This window comes from Oreochromis aureus, linkage group 8 (assembly GCF_013358895.1).
Source record: "Oreochromis aureus strain Israel breed Guangdong linkage group 8, ZZ_aureus, whole genome shotgun sequence".
Lineage (NCBI taxonomy): Eukaryota > Metazoa > Chordata > Actinopteri > Cichliformes > Cichlidae > Oreochromis > Oreochromis aureus.
In genome coordinates this window covers 29,460,302-29,480,618 of record NC_052949.1, presented here as the reverse complement: position 1 = coordinate 29,480,618, position 20,317 = coordinate 29,460,302, and the positions used below count along the sequence as shown (strand labels likewise).

Here is a 20,317-nt window from a genome sequence, read left to right as displayed (position 1 = left end):
ATCTCTTGTTTGTAAACATTACAAAGACTTTTCAAACCATAAAAATGTCACCACTCTTTCCAACTCCATGAAAAAAGTACAGTATTCCTCTTAGTTTGATTAGTAATATAGTAGTCAACACATTAAAAATTATAATTTGATTATCTAAATATAAAAATGTATATTAGTGTTACTGGCAGTGTATTATACAGTGTTTCACCTTGTACAGTGCGCCTATCCCTGAAGACTACTTTAAGAAATGATAAGAAAGCTAGATTTCAGGCTACGTTGAAGACTAAAAGTCATACCAAATATTGACTTTCAAACTGATTAACACTGTACAAACTGTTTTTGCCTGTCTTTGTCCCTCAGGACTTTTACATAGTACTGTAAATGCATATTATTGATGACAAAAACAAATAAAAAAGGTTCTGGTGGTATATTTTTATACATTTTAGGTTTTCTTTAATACATATTTTTTTTATTCCACATTGACGAAAAAAAGAGCTCTTTTCCCTATATGTAATCTTTTCCTTTGTTTCTTACTTTCTTTCTTACTTTCTTTCTCTGTTTCTTTCTTCCCCCTGTTTTCCTGTTCTTATTTTGGTTTACTGCACTTTCTTTCCTCCCTCAGTCATCACTCATGAGCGTGGTAATTATGCCTTCTGCCATTTTCTTGTGTGTTGTTGGTTGGCCTCTCTCTCTCTCTCTCTCACACACACACACACACACACACACACACACACACACACATGTTGTCACACATGTTGTGTCAGTTCTGTCAGGTCCTGAGTGTGGACCTCCAAAGAATGTTCTCAACCTGCTCAGTGCTTGAAGCAACTTTTTTTTGCTTCAGCCATTCTAGAGGTGGCCAGTTATTACCAAAGTCTTCTTGGTGCTTTTTATAATACCTCTGGGTCTGTAACGGATCTTTGTAGAAGATCTGTATTGAAGATATATAAATATTACTCCCCTTGTAATTTTAAGGTAAAATGTATCTTGTTATTCTTTTTAACAATAAGCAAACTCATTATGATACTTTGATGATGAAGAGTTTTAAAAATAAATAAATTTAAAAAGAAAAGAAAATCAAGACAAGGCAGAAGTGGTGGATACACAGTCTTCCTGCCACAACCTGCTGACCTATGGCTCCCCCTCATGATTTGTACAGTGTCTGGCACATTGTGGGAATTCGAAAATGACTAGTAGTCCCCCCAGCACAGCACACCTCCATCTGCCACCCACACCCCCGAATCTTACAGTTAAACTTATGTCAGCTGATTGTTGTGTCTCAGTACTGGAGATTGTATCGTGCTGGTTGTTAATTGTTGTGAATTGTACAACTCCCTCTCAGTGTGTTCTCAGCCACAATTTCTGTCTGTTTCTGGCATTCAGGGCTGCAATGAATAGATTGACTATGTCTGACCAGATACCAAATGAAATTGTAGACTAGACCTCTATCTTAATGCACACATTAAGATTTTAGAATAAGGTATTGTATGTCTAGTGAAAGGTGTCACGGGTCATCATAAACCTACAGACTGTTATCAGTAATTTAACACAAACAATGCCGCAGCTTTCAGCTCAACATGTGTTAAAGCATCGTTCAGCTCCCTGCTTTGGTCTGCAGCTTTCCAGTTTGGGTTTTAAACATTAACATTCACCAGGTCACCCAGCAATTAGGGATAGGGTTAATTTCATTTTAGACACATGGTAAACAAACCTTTCAAGTCTCTTACATATTTTTTTCACCTCAAAGTTCTGATATAATATTTTTAAAAGGTTACATGTATATAGTTGTTGAAAAGAAAGTACGCCCCCTTTGAATGCAAAGATCATAATTGTCCTTATCAGGTTCTAAAAATATTTAAATACAACCTCAGATGGACATCACATGGCATATTGAATGATGTCATTTATTTAACAAACTGTAAGACAAAATGCAGAAGCAGCGTGTGATTATTGGATCTGCAATAACTGACAAGAAATAAGCAGGAAGGTCCTGCCACGGCATTTCAATCAGAATGGATTCTGGACTTTGACTCGGCCATTGCAAAACCTTGATAGTTTTGTTTTTTAGCTGTTCTCTTGAAGATTTGCTAATGTACTTTACTCATTAACCTGTTACATTGGCCCTGTTTGGGCTGTCAAACAGAAGGCCTCCCAAATATTTGACTCGAGAGTAGTGGTATACAGAGGAGTTCATGTTGTCTGCAAGGTGCGCTGGTCCTGTGGCTGCTAAACAAGCCCCTTCACCGCTGTGCCTTTAGTAGTTGGTATGAAGCGTTTGTGTCGAGATGTTGTTTGGTTTCGCCAGATGTGCATTATGGACTGATATCTCCAGTTTGGTCTTGCATGTCTTAAAAACATTTGGTCTCATTTACAACAGTGTGTATTCAGAAATCAGTGATTCATGAATTTTTTGTGCCTGAATTTGTTTGTACTATATGAACATCCACTCCTTAAAAACTCATCTAAGAGGTGACAAAGACCTCAGAACAACATCCAAAGAGCTGTAGGCCTCACTTGCCTCAGTCAGTGTTCATGACTCCATGATAAGAAAGAGACTGGGCAAAAATGGCCTGCATGGCAGAGTTCCAAGACAAAAACCACTGCTGGTAAAAGGAACATAAAGGCTTGTCTCAGTTTTGCCTGAAAACATCTTGATGATTCCCAAGACCTTTGGGAAAATAGTCTGGGGTTTGATAATCTGAAACATCTAAATGTGAAAAACATATAAAAAATAGGAGCTCAGGAAGGGGGCAAACAGTTTTTCACACCACTGTATATCCGTGATCTCCTTCTTATAGTCACTGCCCATAGCTCATGATCATAGGTGAGGGTAGGGATGTAGATCGACCAGTAAGTTCACAAAAGAAATGTAGACTGGCTGGGCAAACTCCCACGCACTTTGAAATATCCGTAGGAGGATGAAGAGCTGGTCCAGGGTTCCACGACCAGTACGAAAACAGCACTGTTCCTCCTGTATCCGAGGTTTGACTAAATGATGAACTTTCCTCTACACTACTATAGACCTTCCCAGAGAGGCTGAGGAGTGTGATCCCCCTGTGGTTGAAGTACACACTCTAGCCCACCTTCTTAAAGCCCCCAGGGGCACCTCTGCAGATTTCCATGCAATGCGTCAACCAGGACAACTCAGGGCCTTTAGGAACTCAGGATTCCTGACCACTTTGAGGCAGTCTTTTTCCATGGCCTCACTGAACTCCTCCCACACATAAGATTTTGCTTCATCTATCACCCGAGCACAAAAGCAGCTGAAAGGTATGTGGCTCTGCTGGTACCTGTCAGCTGCTTCCAAAGTCCCTAAGGCTACACAAGCCCTGTAGGACTTCTTCAGCTTGATCGCTCTCTTCACCTCCAGCACCCACCATCTGGTTTGGGGATTAACATCATGACAGGTACCAACCACCTTGCTCCTTTCAGCATGCTGAACAATGGAGGTTGTTGAGCAACCCCCAACAACCTCCAACAACATTCCATCGTCCCTCGGAAGGCTGAAGGTGAGAGTCGAAGATCTCATGAACCAGGGCTTCTGGCAGGTGTTTTCAGTACACCTTCACAATTCTGTCCAGCATCGTTCGCCGCCACCTGATTAAACCCACCGCCAGGTGATGATCAGTTGACAGCTCAGTTCCTCACTTCACCTGATTTTCCAGAACATACAGCCACAGATCTGATGATAGGGTCTCAAAATCAATCATGGACCAGTGGATCTGATCATTGAAGTTTCCCAGTAGGACATCTGAGTCACCAGATGAAGCACCCCACCCAGTGACTCCAAGAAGGCTGGGTACTCTGAACTGTTGTTTGTGTTTATGCCCCAAATGACAGAACCCATTTCCTGACCTGAAGGCACAGAGAAACAACACTCTCCTCCACCAGCCAAAACCAATGTACAGGCACAATGTAAATAATGAAACAGTACGTCTTGTGTTGTTGTTCATCTTAAGATGGATTTCACTCATTTTAAGACCTGATAAGTGTTTTTTTAATGACCTAATTATATAAAGCCTTCAAATTGAAAGGGGATGTACTTTCTTCTTCATGACTACACACACAGAGACACTCACACATTATATATGTATATATATGCACTGCTTAAAGTTAAAGGAACACTTTGAAAACATTGGATCCCAATGGGATAAAAACCATGCTAGATATCTATAGTAATTAGGATTGGGTAATGTGTTAGCAATGAAAGGACATTTATTGGAAATGAAACCAATGAAATCAGTGAAAAAATAATGTGCGCAGATTAGTCCATTTTGCTGACATTTCCTTCCGGCAACTCAAACTTGGTAGTTTGTGTGGCCCCCACATGCTTGTATGTGTGCCTAACAACATTAGGGCATGTTCCTAATGAGATTAAGCACAGTGTCCTGGGGGATCTCCTCCCAGATCGAGACCAGTCCATCAGTGAGCTCCTGGGCCGCTGGAGGTGCAATCTAACAAGGTTGGATGGACTGAACGTAGGACATAGTACAAGTACCTGAGGTATAACTGTTGGATTCGGTCTGGTGAACATAGGGGCCTGACTAGTCAGTGGTATCACTTCTTTCATCCTCCAGGAACGGCTTGCATACTCTCACCACATGAGGCCATTGTCATGCACCAGGACCCACTGAGCGACCATAGAGTCTGACAGGGCCTGACTTCCAATAGAGATTGAAAATGTGACGTCATTGAGGGGTAAAACCGCAAAGGATTGTGGGAACCCAAGGCAAGAGGTACTAGCGCACGCAGGCTTTCAATTGAAATAAGTTACACAGCGATAAAAAGAAACAAAAAATGCCAAGAACCTGTTGTATTATTAACTGCACAAGCCGGGCGAACGACAGCCGCGTGAAGTCGACGGGAAATGCGTTTGGTTTTTATCGGATTCATCAGATTTTTGTCTCAGTGATTGCCCAGTACGATTACAGCATACAATATTATTATCACTGCTACATTTCTGTAATGCATACCATATATTCTTTGCACTACTAATTAATTACCGTGAGCTAAAAGGTCCTATTTATAAGCGGTTCACGAATGTGTATTTATGAAGACGATTTGTGAGACAGGTAAACTTACCGTTGTGCGTACGATGGTCTTGTGCTCAACACGGTGCATTTCTAGGTCCTGTACCCATCCGTCCGTGAACTGCACCTGGGCCTGTTGCAGTGACCTGAAGTTACTAAAAACGTCATGAGTGTATGCACTCACTCCAAGAACCATGTAATTATAAATCTGAGCGTGGTTAAAGTTGGGCAGCACGCTGATGTCTTTTGTCCAGTCTGTGTGCTCGTAAGGGTCTAACCCTTTCACTCCTTTGATTTTTTCCAAGTACCTTTTCTTTGCCTTTTCCTCGAGTCTGTCTTTGTACGGACCGGCATTGTTCTCCTTCGTTTTGTACATTATTTTTGGTGAGAAAAGAAAAAGCAAGACGGTATTGGAACGTGAGAAAAAAAACGCGTTTTATGGTGCTGCAAATGCTTGCATTTGATGCGGTAATTTAAATGTCCTGCCTTCACCTCCCGGCATGCAATGCGCGAAAGTCACGTGGTCTGTCAATCTCTATAGGTATCATCCTGATACCTGTTGGCAGTCAAGGTGCTATTGCCTATCCTGTTGGTCTGTGTGTTTGTCCATAAATATGCCTTCTCAGACTATCACTGACCCGTCACCAAACCATTCATGCTGGTGTTACAGGCAGCATAACGTTCTCCACTGCGTCTCCAGACCCTTTCACGTCTGTCACATGTGTCAAGGTTAACTTAATCTCATCTGTGAAATGCTGAATGATGTTACTGGCAGCATAACATATGATTGTTTGGCCGATAAGTTGACACCAGTGATCATTTTGTAGGTCTGGCAGTGCTCAACGTGTTCCTACTGATGGGATATGGTCCTTTTACGGTGCAGTCCTTCTAGAGTAGCTCCCTATCTTCTGAAATCTCCTCCATGCTCTTGACTCTGCTAGGAGACACAGCAAATGTTCTGGAAATGGCACGTATTAATGTGCATCCAGAAGGAGTTGAACTACCTGTTCCCTGTAGGGTCAACTCTATAAGATAACACCAAAGCAGCTAAATTGATCAACAACCCTCTCTGTTACTTAACTCCCCGTAGGTTAACTGCCTTGATGGTATACTTGGATTAAAGTGTTCCTTTAATTTTTCTGAACCATACCATATATATATATATATATATATATATATATATATATATATATATATATATATATATATATATATATATATATATATATATATATATATATATATATATATATATATATATATATATATATATATATATATATATATATATATATATATATATATATATATATATATATATATATATATATATATATATATATATATATATATATATATATATATATATATATATATATATATATATATATATATATATATATATATATATATATATATATATATATATATATATATATATATATATATATATATATATATATATATATATATATATATATATATATATATATATATATATATATATATATATATATATATATATATATATATATATATATATATATATATATATATAATAATGTGTGTGTATGTATGTATAAAATAAACTAATTAATTGCAGCCCTTCTCATTTCTAATATTTTTGTACATTTCGCCCTCTTCAGTCTCCCTTCCTTTTCTTTTTCCTTTTGAATGTTGCACTTGAGACATGAAAGTGGCTGTTTTTGGCCATGCTGCTCTGCCAGTTTTGTGAAATCTGAACCATCTTTTCTTCCTTACCCTCTTTTTCTCTCCATTTACTGGCTGAGATGTGTTCTGTAGTCGCTGTATTTGTTCATTGTATGTTAACAAAACTTGATTAACCATGATCTTATAACTGATTTTTTTAGATTTTATGTTTGAACTTATTTTCACCCCAGTATTGTGTCTTAAGCTCATGGTTTGGTTGTATATGTTGTATGTGTGTCTAATAGTCTAATTTTTAATAGACTAGAAGTGCTTTCATTTTTATCTCTGGTCAGTTTTAAGCAAGCCTTTAATATACCTATGTTATTGCCTTTACACTACCAACTGTTTAAGTTTCATTATAAGGACATGAAAAGACAGAGTTAGAGAACTGTTGGCTGTTATTTATACATTTGTGTTGATGCTATCTGTGATCTACTAACAGTTTATATACAAATGCACCGCCAGTTGATTTTATTTCCGACGGCATTCTTCCAAGAGCAGTGCAAATATGTGCGTGAGGGAGTAACAGTACACCAGTGGAAAGTGTAAGTGCAGGTTTTACATTTGTGCGTTTCTCTGAAAAAGTATAGTAAGTGAGATCAATGTAGGGAGGCTGGAGGAAAATCTATATTATTCATATAAAAGCATATACATATTCTGTCCTGCTCTGTGCACTCCTGACTCTTGGTGGCGCTGTCACTTGGTGTTCGCTCGCTTTGTGGTAGAGTATCACTTCCTGTTCCTGCTCAAACACAGTGGTGTTTCTGAGTAGAATCAGAATCAGAATCAGAAAGGGTTTTATTGCCAAATGTTGAGCAGGTTTACAACATTAGGAAATTGCTGCAGTACTTAGTGCGAACATACTGTCATATAATGCTTAAATAGACATAAAAATAAGAATTAAAAGTGCTAAGTAGTTAGATATATACATGAGTGCAGGTGGTGATCAGGTCCAAACATGGAATGATGCAGTGAACACAGTGTAGGGTCATGTATTAGTGGTGGGAACAGTCATGTGGTTATTGTTCATGAGTCCAACAGCAGAGGGGAAGAAACTGTTCTTATGGCGAGAGGTTCTGGTGCGAATGGACCGGAGCCTCCTGCCTGGGGGGAGCAGGTCAAACAGACTGTGTCCAGGGTGAGAAGGGTCAGCTGTGATCCGAGCTGCACGCCCCAGTGTCCTGGAGGTGTACAGGTCCTGCAGAGATGGGAGTCTGCAGCCAATCACCTTCTCAGCAGAGCGCACAACACGCTGTAGTCTCTGTTTGTCCCTGATAGTGGCTCCAGGGTACCACACGGTGATGGAGGAGGTGAGGATGGACTCGATGATTGCGGTGTAGAATTGCATCATCGTCCGTGTTGGCAGGTTGAATTTCTTCAGCTGCCTCAGGAAGTACATCCTCTGCTGGGCTTTCTTTATGACGGAGGTGATGGTGGGCTCCCACTTCAGGTCCTGGGTGATGGTGGTACCCAGGAAGCGGAATGAGTCCACAGAGGTGATGAGGGTGTCAGTCAGGATGATGGGGGGGCTGTATGCTTCCTGAAGTCCACAATAATCTCCACTGTCTTCTGGGCATTCAGCACCAGGTTGTTGTGGCTGCACCAGGACACCAGATGTTCAACCTCCCTCCTGTAGACAGACTCATCCCCGTCGGAAATGAGTCCAATAACGGTGGTGTCATCTGCAAACTTGATTAGCTTGACAGACTGGTGGGTGGAGGTGCAGCAGTTGGTGTACAGGGAGAAGAGCAGAGGAGAAAGAACACAGCCCTGAGGGGAGCCGGTGCTGATGGTCCGGGAGTCCGAAACATTCTTTCCCAGCCTCACATGCTGCTTCCTGTCCGTCAGGAAGTCAGTGATCCACCAGCAGATGGGATCAGGCACATTCATCTGGGAAAGCTTGCCTTGGAGATGGTCTGGAAGGATGGTGTTGAAGGCAGAGCTGAAGTCCACAAACAGGATCCTGGCGTGGGTTCCTGGGGAGTCCAGATGCTGCAGGATGAAGTGTAGAGCCATGTCGATCAAGGCGTGCGTCTACAGACCTGTTGGCTCTGTATGCAAACTGCAGGGGTCCAGGAGGGGGCCGTGAGGGTCTTGAGGTAGGAGAGAACCAGGCGCTCAAATGACTTCATGACCACAGATGTCAGAGCCACAGGTCTGTAGTCATTTAGTCCAGTGATCCTTGGTTTCTTGGGGACAGGGATTATGGTAGAGGACTTGAAGCAGGCAGGCACATGACATGCCTGCAGTGAGGAGTTGAGAATGCCAGAAAACACTGGGGCCAGCTCGTTTGCACAGTGTCTGAGGGTGGCAGGAGACACACCGTCTGGGCCAGGAGCTTTTCGAGCATTCAGGCTCTTAAACTGCTTCCTCACATCTGCTTCATGAATATGAAGAGTTGTGGTGGGAGAGGGTGGTGTGAAATCCTCCTTGGTGTGGGGTGTGGAGGGGGGAGTTGTAGGTGAAGTGTTTGATGGTGGTGATGGCTCTATGGAGGGGGGAGAGGTGGGGGAATGAGTGTCCAAAGTGTCTCTATTGTTGGGGCCGTTGGAGGTGTGAAGGCTGCTTGATGGCTCCTCAAAACGGCAGTAAAAGTCGTTAAGGGTGTTGGCCAAGAGCAAGTCATCAGTGCAGTGGGGGGTTTTAGGCTTGTAGTTGGTGATATTCCTAAAACTTTTCCACACAGAGGCCGAGTCATTCTCTGAGATCTGCTGCTGCATCTTCTCAGAGTGCTGATGTTTAGCAATGTCCACTTCTTTAGCGAATCTGTACTTGGCCTCTCTGTAGCAGTCCCAGTCTCCGCTTCTGAACGCCTTACTCTTTTCCAGCCACAGCTTTTTGAGTTTAGGAGTAAACCAGGGTTTGTCATTGTTATAACGCACCCTGGTGCGTGATGGCACAATGCTGTCCTCACAGAAGTGGATATAGGAGGTGACAGTGTCCGTAAACTCGTCCAAGCTGTTAGAAGCAGCCTTCATTGTGTCCCAGTCTGTAGTCTCCAAACACGTGCGAAGCTCCTCCACAGCCTCGTTGCTCCACACTTTTTTAGTCCTCACGACAGGTTTGGAGAGCTTCAGCCTCTGTCTGTACGCGGGGATCAGGTGGACCATGACGTGATCAGAGAGTCCGAGTGAAGCGTGGGGCACCGCACGATAGGCCCCGCTGATCGTGCTGTAACAATGGTCCAATGTCCTCTCCTCTCTGGTCGGGCATTTAATATACTGCTTGTATTTGGGAAGCTCTTGGCTCAGATTGGCTTTATTAAAGTCCCCAAGAGCAATAATGAGAGAGTCCGGGAATGTCCGCTCCGTGTGTAGTATCTGCTCCGCGAGGGCGCACTGAGCTGCCTGCACATCCGCATCTGGCGGGATGTAAACAGCGGCCAAGATGAATGAAGCAAACTCCCGCGGAGAATAAAACGGTTTGCAGTGAATAAAAAGGTATTCCAGAGAGGAAGAGCAGTGCTGAGCAATCACCGTTACATCTGTGCACCAGCCACTATTAATGTAGAAGCAGACACCTCCACCTGTGGTCTTACCAGAGAGAGGCCTGCCGCCGGTCAGCGCGCAGCAGATGAAAACCCTCCAGTTTGAGCGCGCAGTCCGGGATGTCCTCACAGAGCCACGACTCCGTAAAACATAAGACACAGGAGGAGGCAAAGTCTCTGTTCATGCTTCTCATCAGGGCCAGCTCGTCCATCTTATTCCTGAGTGAGCGTACGTTGGAAAGGAAGATCCCAGGAAGAGCAGTTCGCAGTCCGCGTCTCCTCAGACGCACGAGTGCGCCGGCTCGCTTTCCTCTCCTTCGGCGTCTCACTTTCCTGGTCAAAGTCTGCAGTAAATCTGCCGCAGATGCGACAAATATTGGAAGTAAATCCACAGGTGTTGTAGTCCTGTAGTTAAGAAGCTTTTCTCTGGTGTAAGAGTATCCAGAGGAGTGCCCAGACACACAAGTTATGCACAAAAACAAGACAGAAGTAACGCACTGAAGCACCAGGGCATCCATACGCGGCGCCATCTTGGAAACAAGTAGCTTTTCTGCTTAGCAATTTAATTAAAAACTTTTAGATACATTCCTTCTTCATAGTATAATCTTCACGTGCTTCATCTGAAGCACCCTTTCTGTGTACTCACTACCTAATTTATAACCAAAGTATTCACTCAGGTCGTGTCCAAATTCATGGGCTGCATGCTCCTGAGGACGCATTTGTAGACCGATTACGTCACAGCGACGCGCCGAAGGCTGTCCAGATTCGTAGACTCCTCCGAATGCAGCCGACAAATGCGTCCTCCTTTTCCCCGAATTTGAAGGATGGGTCGGGTGTGTCCTTCATGGCCCACCATATCCCAGAAGTCAGAGCGCGGCCCAGCCAAACTCCAGTTTCCGGCAATGGCGGCCGCTACTAAGTTTTAAAATTACTCTTATTACTCTTTCTCGGTCACAAAATAAACTTTTAACATATTTTCAGGCGAGCTCGGTTTATCAAGATATTGCATATTTGCAAAAGTGGTTCAACGTTTTCGGAGACGTCTGTTACCCACCAGCTCGATAGCTAGCCGAGAGCTCGAGGGTCACTGAAGCCGCCGAGAACGGCACAACTCCCGGCACATCATTTTCAGATCACCGCGGACTTTCGCTACTCAGGTTAAACGTAATATATAAGTCACTTAGGCTACGTTCACACTGCAGGTCTTAATGCTCAATTCCGATTTTTTGATCAAATCCGATTTTTTTGTCTGCTTGTTCACACTACACATAAAATGCGACATCAAACGCTCTCCAGTGTGAACGCTCAAAGCGCCCGCATGCATAAAGAAGATGTCACACACAACTCGCTCTGTTTAGACCCAGAGCAAACAATATTGTTTGACTGATTGCCCTTAATATAAAGACTTCGGACTTTATGTTTCCAGATTTTTGCTTTAAGTTATTTTGTTATTTACATAATAATGCAAATAACCTAATAATGATCCTTTTTGCTGTTTTAGAGGAGCGGTGCTTCAAAGGATAGTTGCAGATTTCTGTCAGAATCTGCAGAAAATACAGTAAAAATAAAATGTTCACATTTCTCCAACGTTGTCTTCCCAACAGTTTCACCGGATGGTAGGAAATCGTTCGCGATGTCCTATCGGGCGCTTCTCGGCGCTGATAATTGGCGTCTGTCTTGTGTCAGTGACGTAAAGACGGATTTAATGCGACTTGACCGTTCACACAGCAGTCGCTTTCTAAAACATCGGATATGTATCGGATTCAGTACCACATACGAAAAGTGACCCAGATCGGTTTGAAAATATCGGTTTGTGCCGTTCACACTGTCATACCAAGATCGGATATGGGTCGCATAGGGGCGAAAAAATCGGATTTGATGCGCTTTCGCCTGCAGTGTGAACGTAGCCTTGGGCAACCTAAAAATGCTATTGTTTGGCTTTTTTCAGTGTTTTATTTGTTCGTGAGTAAATCGGTTTGGCTGAGATTAAAATTATTAGATTAGATTAGATAAAATAAAACTTTATTAATCCCCCGGGTGGTTTTCACACAGCTGAATAAACGTCAAACAGAAAACTGATTAAACAGAAGTGTCAGATGGTCGAGAATTTACGCCAGTGTCCTGTTATATTTTAGATAGCAAGGAGCAGACGGCCGAGTTTATTAAACTCCACCGAGACAGCGGTGATGCTAATCAGAAGGCTAGACCGTCCAATTCCACGGCTGTTTACTTCCGGCCTACCCGACCTTCTGAGGACCCGGCCCACTTAGACCGCTCAGGCCGGGTCCTCAGGAGGATGCAGCCCATGAATTTTGACATGACCTCACTGTCTCTGTACTGTTTCGCTAGCTTAGCTTAGCTCGTAGCCGACTCGTTAGCACCATGGCTACTTCACCTGTCCCTCCTGCACTTTCCTGCTCATTGTGTCAGATGTTTAGCTACTCCTCGGCCTCCTTTAGCAGTAATGATACCTGTAACAAATGTAGCATATTTGCAGCTCTGGAGGCCAGGATTACTGAATTGGAGACTCGGCTCTGCACCCTTCATTCACCCGTAGCTAGCCAGGCCCCTGTAGCTGGTGCAGCCGAAGATAGCGTAGGCCCCGCTAGCTGTTCCCCGGCAGACCCCAAGCAGCTGGGGAAAGAGGGCGGCTGGGTGACGGTGAGGAGGAAGCATAGTCTTAAACAGAAGCCCCAGGTACACCACCAACCTGTTCATGTGTCTAACCGTTTTTCCCCTCGGCGACACACCACGCCGGGGTCAAACTCTGGTAATTGGCGATTCTGTTCTCAGACATGTGAAGCTAGAGACACCGCAACCATAGTCAATTGTCTTCCAGGGGCCAGAGCAGGCGACATTGAAGGAAATTTAAAACTGCTGGCTAAGGGTAAACGTAAATACAGTAAGATCATAATTCACGTCGGCAGTAATGACACCCGTTACGCCAATAATCGGTCACTAAAATCAATATTGAATCGGTGTGTAACTTTGCCAAAACAATGTGGGACTCTGTAGTTTTCTCTGGTCCCTCCCAATCAGACCAGCAGTGACATGTTTAGCCGCATGTTCTCCTTAAATTGCTGGCTGTCTGAGTGGTGTCCCAGAAACGATGTGGGCTTCATAGATAATTGGGAAACCTTCTGGAGGAAACCTGGTCTTGTTAGGAGAGCGGCATCCATCCCACTTTGGATGGAGCCGCTCTCATTCTAGAAATATGGACCAATTTATTAAACCCCCAAAATATGACTATCCAGAGTTGGGACCAGGAAGCAGAGTTGCAGTCTTACACGCCTCTCTGCAGCTTCTCTCCTCCTGCTACCCCCAAAAACCCATCTCCATTGAGACTGTGTCAGCTCACAAACAGACAAAAAACAAACTAAAACCAGCAACAAACAACTTAAACACAAAAATCACAAAGAAAGAACAATACAGTATCCACATCTGAACCAAAGAGTAAAACAGTGAAATGTGGATTATTAAATATTAGGTCTCTCTCCTCCAAGTCTCTGTTAGTACATGACTTAATAATTGATCAACAAATCGATTTACTCTGCCTTACAGAAACCTGGTTGCAGCCGGATGATTATGTTAGTTTAAATGAATCAACACCCCCGAGTCATTCTAACTACCAGAAACCTCGAAGCACAGGCCGAGGGGGCGTGTGGCAGCAATTTTCACAACAGCCTATTAATTAACGAAAGACCAAGACAGACTTTTAATTCATTTGAAAGCCTGATGCTTAGCCTCGTCCACCCCAGCTGTAAAACTCAGAAACCAGTCTTACTTGTTATCATCTATCGTCCACCTGGGCCTTACACAGAGTTTCTGTCTGATTTCTCAGACTTTTTATCTGATTTAGTGCTCAGCTCAGATAAAATAATTATTGTGGGTGATTTTAACATCCATGTAGATGCTAAAAATGACAGCCTCAACATGGCATTTAATCTGTTATTAGACTCAATTGGCTTCTCTCAAAATGTAAAAGAACCCACCCACCACTTTAATCACACTCTAGATCTTGTTTTAACATATGGCATAGAAAATGAACATTTAACAGTGTTTCCTGAAAACCCTCTGCTGTCTGATCATTTCCTGATAACATTTACATTTACAATAACTGATTACACAGCAGTGGAGAGTAGACTTTATCACAGTAGATGTCTTTCTGAAAGTGCTGTAACTAAATTTAAGAATATAATCCACCCACTGTTATCATCTTCAATGCCCTGTACCAACATAGAGCAGAGCAGCTATCTGAATGCTACTCCAACAGAGGTCGATCATCTTGTTAATAATGTTACCTCCTCACTACGTACGACTCTGGATACTGTAGCTCCTGTGAAAACTAAGGCCTCAAATCCAAAGTACCTGACTCCGTGGTATAATTCTCAAACACGTAGCCTAAAGCAGATAACTCGTAAGCTGGAGAGGAAATGGTGTGTCACAAATTTAGAGGATCATCATTTAGCCTGGAGAAATAGTTTGCTGCTTTATAAGAAAGCCCTCCGCAATGCCAGAACATCTTACTATTCGTCACTGATTGAAGAAAATAAGAACAACCCCAGGTTTCTCTTCAGCACTGTAGCCAGGCTGACAAACAGTCAGAGCTCTACTGAGCCAACAATCCCTTTAACGTTAACTAGTAATGACTTCATGAACTTCTTCACAAATAAAATTCTTATCATTAGAGAAAAAATTACCAATAATCATCCCACAGATGTAATATTATCTACAGCTACTTTTAGTACCATTGATGTTAAGTTAGACTCTTTTTCTCCAATTGATCTTTCTGAGTTAACTTCAATAATTAATTCCTCCAAACCATCAACGTGTCTTTTAGACCCCATTCCTACAAAACTGCTCAAAGAAGTCCTGCCATTAATTAATTCTTCAATCTTAAATATGATCAACCTATCTCTAATAATCGGCTATGTACCACAGGCCTTCAAGCTGGCTGTAGTTAAACCTTTACTTAAAAAGCATCTCTAGACCCAGCTGTCTTAGCTAATTATAGGCCAATCTCCAACCTTCCTTTCATATCACACATCCTTGAAAGAGTAGTTGTCAAACAGCTAACAGATCATCTGCAGAGGAATGGCTTATTTGAAGAGTTTCAGTCAGGTTTCAGAGCTCATCACAGCACAGAAACAGCTTTAGTGAAGGTTACAAATGATCTTCTTATGGCCTCTGACAGTGGACTCATCTCTGTGCTTGTCCTGCTAGACCTTAGAGCTGCGTTCGACACTGTTGACCATAATATCCTATTAGAGCGATTAGAACATGCTGTAGGTATTACAGGTACTGCACTGCAGTGGTTTGTATCATATCTATCTAATAGACTCCAATTTGTACATGTAAATGGAGAGTCCTCTTCACACACTAAGGTTAATTATGGAGTTCCACAGGGTTCAGTGCTAGGACCAATTCTGTTTACATTATACATGCTTCCCTTAGGCAGCATCATTAGAAGACATAGCATAAATTTTCACTGCTATGCAGATGACACGCAGCTCTATCTATCCATGAAGCCAGTTATCACACACCAATTAGTTAAACTGCAGGAATGTCTTAAAGACATAAAGACCTGGATGGCCGCTAACTTTCTGCTTCTTAATTCAGATCAAACTGAGGTTATTGTACTCGGCCCTGAAAATCTTAGAAATATGGTATCTAAGCAGATTCTTACTCTGGATGGCATTACCTTGGCCTCCAGTAACACTGTGAGGAACCTTGAGTCATTTTTGACCAGGACATGTCCTTCAACGCACATATTAAACAAATATGTAAGACTGCTTTCTTCCATTTGCGCAACATCTCTAAAATTAGAAATATCCTGTCTCAGAGTGATGCTGAAAAACTAGTTCATGCATTTATTACTTCCAGGCTGGACTACTGTAATTCATTATTATCAGGATGTCCTAAAAACTCGCTGAAAAGCCTTCAGCTGATCCAAAATGCTGCAGCAAGAGTCCTGACAGGGACTAGAAAGAGAGAGCAGATTTCTCCTGTTTTGGCTTCCCTTCATTGGCTTCCTGTTAAATCCAGAATTGAATTCAAAATCCTGCTCCTCACATACAAGGTCTTAAATAATCAGGCCCCATCTTATCTTAATGACCTTGTAGTACCATATCACCCTATTAGAGCACTTCGCTCTCGCTCTGCAGGCCTACTTGTTGTTCCTAGAGTATTTAAAAGTAGAATGGGAGGCAGAGCCTTCAGTTTTCAGGCCCCTCTTCTGTGGAACCAGCTTCCAGTTTGGATTCAGGAGACAGACATTATCTCTACTTTCAAGATTAGGCTTCAAACTTTCCTTTTTGCTAAAGCATATAGTTAGGGCTGGACCAGGTGACCCTGAATCCTCCCTTAGTTATGCTGCAATAGACGTAGGCTGCCGGGGATTCCCATGATGCATTGAGTTTTTCCCTTCCAGTCACCTTTCTCACTCACTAAGTGTTAATAGACCTCTCTGCATTGAATCATATCTGTTATTAATCTCTGTCTCTCTTCCACAGCATGTCTTTATCCTGTCTTCCTTCTCTCACCCCAACCAATCACAGCAGATGGCCCCGCCCCTCCCTTAGCCTGGTTCTGCCGGAGGTTTCTTCCTGTTAAAAGGGAGTTTTTCCTTCCCACTGTCGCCAAAGTGATTGTTGGGTTTTTCTCTGTATTTATTATTGTGCGATCTACTGTACAATATAAAGCGCCTTGAGGCGACTTTTGTTGTGATTTGGCGCTATATAAATAAAATTGAATTGAATTGACTATGTTAGAAATTTTTGTGGTCTTCAGGACTGAGACTCCAGACCATTTATAAATCTAACCCTAAGTCTTATGATTGAGCTATTTTATCCATCCAAGAATTTAATCCTGCCATTGTAGAACAAGGTGATTATGTAGAAGTCCATGGGAAAAAAAACCTTGGCTCGCATGAGCTATGCTCTCAGTAAACAATTTGGAATTGTTTGGCCAGAGAAGTTCACACCAGTAGCATGCTCGGGGTCAATTTTTAGGTCTCTGGTAGTCCTCAAGTGTTGCACAAAGAAAAAGAGCTCAGTTTAAGTCCAGCTTATAGTTCTGTTTAGAATAAATTCATCTGTTAACGTGTGAACTATTGTTACCCATCAGCCGTAAAAGGCTACGGGGAGGGGATATTGTCATCACAACACAAAAATCTTGTGAATGTAATAAAGACGAAAGTCGTTCTGAATTTGTAGTAAATGCATCTATGGTATCACTTTGAAATCCTAGGTGAGTTCGAATCCCACTGACCTTAATGTCAAGGTAAAAGTCAGACGTCGAGTTTTCTGAAAATCATTCAAGAGAAAGTCACCCAGGAGATATACATATATCTATATCTATATATCTATCTATATATATATGTATGTGTGTGTGTGTGTGTGTGTGTGTGTGTGTGTGTGTGTGTGTGTGTATATATATTGCACAAATGTAAAAATGTGCTCTAAAGGTTTCCTGCTCAAAAATGTGTCAGAGAAAAGTACTACATAGAACTACTGAAGGCCAAGAAAGTGTTACCCAGAATAAGTACGCAGTGATGTTTCTCACATTTTTTTGTACAAAATACTACAACTTCAGTTTCGATGGTATAGATATGATGGTCAAGATACACTGTTGATTTTTGTGACTAAACAAGCACGTGGATCCCTTCCTAAATGTAAAAGTATGCTAATCACAGTTTCAAGACAATGTTGTGTAGCAACCTCTGCTGCAGATTCCAGGGCTGTCTAATTGGCCTGTGGTTCTCCATATAATATAACCACCACCTCCTACGATCTGAAAGAAACATCATGACACAAGAAGGCATTGCCTTGAGACCACCAACAGTCTGCATTGGTGCCTTTGGGGGTTGAAGTTCAAGCTGTCGATTTAGACCTGAAATAGCCACAATGAAGTGAACCCTAATACAAAATTTGCAGCTGTCACTGTCAGTTTTCATAGTAACTGAAGGCATCGGCTTAACTTTGTGTTGAACATTGGGGGGGGGACGAAGGTAGGACGAATCTTTATGGCAGCAGGAAGTTTCACTTTGAGTGTGGATGGAGAGATGACTGTGTCTACCTCATAGGGTCCAATGAAGCTTGCGAGTCACAGACCTGAGAGGTACGTCCCTGGTGGGAAGCCATACCTTTTGTCCAGGTGTGTACCTGGGTGCCAGTGTGCAGAGGTGGGCCGCGTAGTACTGCTGGTGGGCAACTGCTTTCTGTAACATTTCCCTCATTCTATGCCAGATGTTGCGGCAGCATCTTAAGTGGTGTTGCACGGAGGGCACAGGCGAGGTCAGCCTCATCCTCAGGAAACAGGGGTGGTTGATAGCCAAGGGATACCTTTAAAAGGTGACAGACCAGTAGAGGAGGAAATGTGTGCATTGTTTGCATACTCCACCCAGGGGGAAGGCAGCCGGGTTTGTGAGCAACGACACAACAGAGGTTGATTACAGTTCTAAATTTAAACATTCAGTCTGGCCGTTGGTGGCCGTTGATGATGTCTGGAACTTAGGTTTACATGGGCCCCGAGGGCTGTGCAGAATGAATTCCATACCTGAAATACAAACTGTGGCCCCCAGTCAGAAGTGATCTTGGACAGAATTCCATGGAGCCTGAATACATGGTCTACCATGAGCTGGGCTGTCTCAGCAGCTGAGGGGAGTTTTTCCAGGGCCACGATGTGAGCTGACTTGGAGAATCTGTCAATGATAGAAAGGATTACTGATTTCCCAGATGAGGCCAGTAAACCAGTGACAAATTCTAATGCTATTTGAGACCAGGGCCGTGAGGGTAAAGTTAAGGGTTTGAGAAGGCCTGCTGTGTCAAGGTTTTGCTGTGGACACAGGTGGAGCAGGCAGCAACATACTCCTTTACATCCTTTTCTAAGGTCCGCCACCAAAAATGGTGTTTTATTAGCAAGGTGGTCCTACTGACCCCAGGGTGACCTGAGAACTTAGCAGTGTGTCAGAACCGTCTCAGAACCGCAGCCCGAGCTGCCGAGGGGACATACCAGCGACTCGGGGGGCCAGACCACCGATCAGGCTCATCTTGCAGAGCCTGCTGGATGGTCTCGTTAATCTCCCAGGTTTCATGGCTAACAACTCCCGGTCTCCTACATCATAATTTTGCTCGGAGAGAGAGAGAGAAGAGAGAGAGGCAAGAGAAAAAGGTGCATGCCTGTAACTTGGCTTTAGGACCTGAATATTGTGACAAAACAGCCCCAATCCCTGAATCTGAAGCATGGACCTCTATGATGAAAGGCATAGTGGAGTTTGGATGAATAGGGGCTGAGGTGAGCAGATGTTCCAGTCTTTTGAAATTGGCCTCTGCCTCTGGGTTCCAGATCAAAGGTTGTTTGGTGGAGATGAGAGTGGTGAGGGGTGCAGATACCTGGCTATATTTTCATATCAAGTGGTGATAGAAATTGGCTAGTCCAAGAAAGCGTTGGAGGTGTTTACGGGATGTTGGGGTAGGCCATTCCGCCATGGCTTGGATCTTGGCGGGGTCCGTCTTCATCTGCCCTTCTGCAGGAACATAACCAAGAAAAGTCACTGAGAGGGAGTGAAATGCACGCTTTTCAGCTTTAACCTAGAGTCGGTTTTTCAGCAGGCGCTGTAGTACGGCTTGGACATAAACTTGGTGTTCCTCACTATTCTTGGAAAAGATCAAGATGTCATCCAGATAGACAAGCACAAATTTGTTTAGAAAGTCTCTTGATCAGAGCTTGGAATACTGATGGTGTGTTTGTGAGTCCAAAAGGCATGACTAAATATTCAAAATGGCCCAGTGGTGTGTTAAAGGCTTTCTTCCATTCTTCCTTCTTCCGGATGCGGATTAGATGGTAAGCATTGCAGAGATCTAGTTTTGCGAAAATGGTGACGCCGTGGAGCTGATTAGTGGCAGGGGGTATTTGTTTTTTATGGTTATTTCATTGAGGCCCCTGTAATCTATGCATGGCCGAAGGATCTTGTCGGTCTTTTCAGCGAAGAAAAGTGTGTGGTGCCCCTGTGTTGCTGATCAGCTTGTCAGATACACATTTTCGAAGACGCACATATTTTGGTCTTCCTGTCAGGTAATTAACAATCCAGGACACGAGA

At 43.0% G+C, this 20,317-nt stretch overlaps 1 protein-coding gene across 1 annotated transcript in view; it reads left to right on the top strand.

Moving 5' to 3' along the window:
• Positions 1-20,317, top strand: part of ryr2a (ryanodine receptor 2a (cardiac)) — a 268,931-nt gene that overhangs the window by 211,340 nt on the left and 37,274 nt on the right.